The 3,371-nt window shown below is 46.3% G+C and overlaps 1 pseudogene; it reads left to right on the top strand.

Moving 5' to 3' along the window:
- Positions 1 to 2,757: 2,757 nt before the first annotated feature.
- On the top strand, positions 2,758 to 2,875 carry LOC126098098 (5S ribosomal RNA; annotated as a pseudogene).
- The last annotated feature ends 496 nt before the right edge of the window (positions 2,876 to 3,371 follow it).

Raw genomic sequence — 3,371 nt, forward strand, 5'->3', positions numbered from 1 at the left:
CAGATAGCCTTGTAATTTCTTGGTATGACGTTCTACCTATCGGAGTTCTCAGAATGTGCATAGCTCACGAGTCCTTATTACAGCATAAACCGTTTTACTTTCAAAGAAGCCATTGACTGAAACACTTTCCCAGATAATGTGCTCTTTGGTGCCTATTTCTTCACATTCGCACACGCCTGTGATATGTTGGCGTGTTTTCAGTAAATGCGAGGGTTATAACCCATGCCCTCAAGGTAATGTACTGCGCCTTTGGTGGCCGAAATGTACGCTATGTGATCAAAAGTATCCGGACACCCCCGGGAACATACGTTTTTCGTATTAGGTGTATTGTGCTGCCACCTACTGCCAGGTACTCCATATCAGCAACCTCAGTAGTCATTAGACATCGTGAAAGAGCAGAATGGGCCGCTCCGCGGACCTCGTGGACTTCGAACTTGGTCAGGTGTTTGAGTGTCACTACGTCATATGTCTGTACGCGAGATTTCCACACTCCTAAACATCCCTCAGTCCACTTCTTCCGATGTGATAGTAAAGTGGAAACGTGAAGGGACACGTACAGCACCAAAGCGTACAGGCCCACCTCGTCTGTTGACTTACAGAGACCGCCGACGGTTGAAGAGGGTCCTAATGTGTAATAGGAAGACACCTATCCAGATCATCACACATGAATTTCAGACTGCATCAGGGTCCACTGCAAGTACAATGACAGTTAGCCGGCAGGTGAGAAAACTAGGATTTCATGGTCGAGCGACTGCTCATAAGCCACACATCACGCCGGGAAATGCCAAACGACGCCTCGATTGGTGTAAGGAGAGTAAACATTGGACGATTGAACAGTGGAAAAACGTTGTGTGGAGTGACGAATCACGGTACACAAGGTGGCGATCCGATGGCATGGTGTGGGTATGGCGAATGCCCGGTAAACGTCATCTGCCAACAGGTGGTGGTGTTATGGTGTGGTCGTGTTTTTCATGGAGGGGGCTTGCACCCCATGTTGTTTTGCATGGCACTATCACAACACAGGCCTACATTGATGTTTTAATCCTGCTTCCCACTGTTGAAGAGGAATTCGGGGATGGTGATTGCATCTTTCAACACGATCGGGCACCTGTTCATAATGCATGGCGTGTGGTGGAGTGGTTACACGACAGTAACATCTCTGTAATATACTGGCCTGCACAGAGTCCTGACCTGAACCTACAGAACACCTATGGTATGTTTAGGAACGCCGACTTCGTGCCAGGCCTCACCGACCGTCATCGATATATCTCCTCAGTGCAGCAGTCCGTGAAGAATTGGCTGCCATTCCCGAAGAAACCTTCCAGCACCTGACTGAGCGTATGCCTGCGAGAATGGAAGCTGTCATCAAGGCTGATGGTGGGCTAACACCATATTGAATTCGACCATTGCCGACGGAGGGCTCCACGAACTCTTAAGTCTTTTTCAGCCAGGTGTCCGGATACTTTTGATCTCATGGTGTAGTGCACTTTTGGTCTACACCTTGTAGTATGGAGGGTTTAGTAGGTTCTCCCATTATTTCTGTCCTGTCCTAGATTTCCTGTATTTCTCTATTTCCTTCTTCGATGCTGCTCCTGTGCCCAATATCTCCTATACTTCCGGTCTTTGAGACACTAAGTTACTCCTCTCCCTGTCTCTCCAAGGTCTACAGGTCTTATGCCTGGTATCAAGAGCAGCCCCTTATTTATTGTAGATCTATACAGTTGGTGTAGCTGAAGCAGGGACAGACCAAAGTTAAAGTATAGCTGAGGCACCAATACTTCGCCTGCGTAACAGCAAATATCAGCTCATGGCGGGTATCGTAGCCATTACCTTGTCCTTTAGACGCCGAAATAGTTGTCACACCCTATGAACAACATAAGAACGATCATTAAGGCATCTGCCTCTGCCTATATGTTTTACTGCGAACTCTCTCCAGTTATCCAGTGGACCTGGATAGCAGCTTGACAAATGATACATTGACATCAGTCAGCCATGCAAAATATCCCAGCTGTCTTTTCTTTCTCACCGAGGGAGATGGCGAAGTATTTAAGGCAACGAACTCTGATTCGAAATCTCGTCCGATCAGCCAGTTTTTTATTTTCTGACATTTTTACCTCAAGTTATTGCCAGGAAGTTTCCTTTGAAGGCCGTGACCAATTTGCTGCCTCATTTCTGTCCAACTCGAACCTAGTTGTCACTAATAAGGTCTTAATCCCTGATCTTTATTCTGATTTTCGCTGCACCAACTGCCCTTATGCTCTCAAACATATAGTCGTCTGTTCCCTATAAATAAAGTAAGCGAACTGTAATTTCTAGCTGTTAGTTTCAGAAGAATTACTTTGGTATCAACATGTTGTACTCTCTTTTTAACTGCCTTATGTTTTCCTCAGTTCATAGTGACTTTTACGACTATTCCCTCACCAAACGCCACCACTGCGTAGCCGGTTTCTCATACTTAAATAAACTCCGCCAGCTGACGACAGAATTTTCTACTTCCTTGCGCCCATGAACTATTTAGCTACCTCATCCAACTGTCGCTGCAAATTTAGAACATAACGAACACAATGCCGAACTTATGGTGTATTTTCTAGCGTTACTGACCATTCTTTACATCGAAACAATTTTCATCTTAGTATCGCTACATCATTATCATTATAAATAAAAAATACAGAAATTATAGAAAGATTAACTTAATGTTGGATGTTTCTTGTGAACACGCTGCTGGAAATAAATTAGTACACCCTTTTAGAGATTAACGCCAAAGGCCATGCCGCAGTGATAACACCGGTTCCCATCAGATCACCGAAGTTAAGCGCTGTCGGGCTGGGCTAGCACTTGGGTGGGTGACCATCCTGTCTGCCGAGCGCTGTGAGCTTGCCCTTGTGAGGCAAACTGAGGAGCTACTTGATTGAGAAGTAGCAGCTCCGGTCTCAGAAACTGACATACGGCCGGGAGAGTTGTGTGCTGACCACATGCCCCTCCATATCGCATCCAATGACGCCTGTGGGCTGAGGATGACACGACGGCCGGTGGGTACCTTCGGGCCTTCATGGCCTGTTCGGGAGGAGAGTTAGAGATTACCAATTCACTGAAGAATTATTGTTGCATCAATGCGTATGGAGTACATGAGATGATTACATTTACAGATCAGTAGCACAAGTATTGACCTATACTGAAACACCCATATTAACACGTGATGTAGCCTACACGGGCGGCAAGGCAGGTGTTGACTCTAGCATCCAGTCGATCGTACAGATGGCGGATACTGTCCTAGGATATGTTATGCCACGCCTGTTCGACGTGAGCACGTGGTTGTTTTGGAGTTGTTGGTTGCCGAGTCACACGACTCTCCTCTCGTCCCATCATATCAC

This window comes from Schistocerca cancellata, chromosome 1 (genome assembly GCF_023864275.1).
Source record: "Schistocerca cancellata isolate TAMUIC-IGC-003103 chromosome 1, iqSchCanc2.1, whole genome shotgun sequence".
In the NCBI taxonomy this organism is placed as follows: domain Eukaryota; kingdom Metazoa; phylum Arthropoda; class Insecta; order Orthoptera; family Acrididae; genus Schistocerca; species Schistocerca cancellata.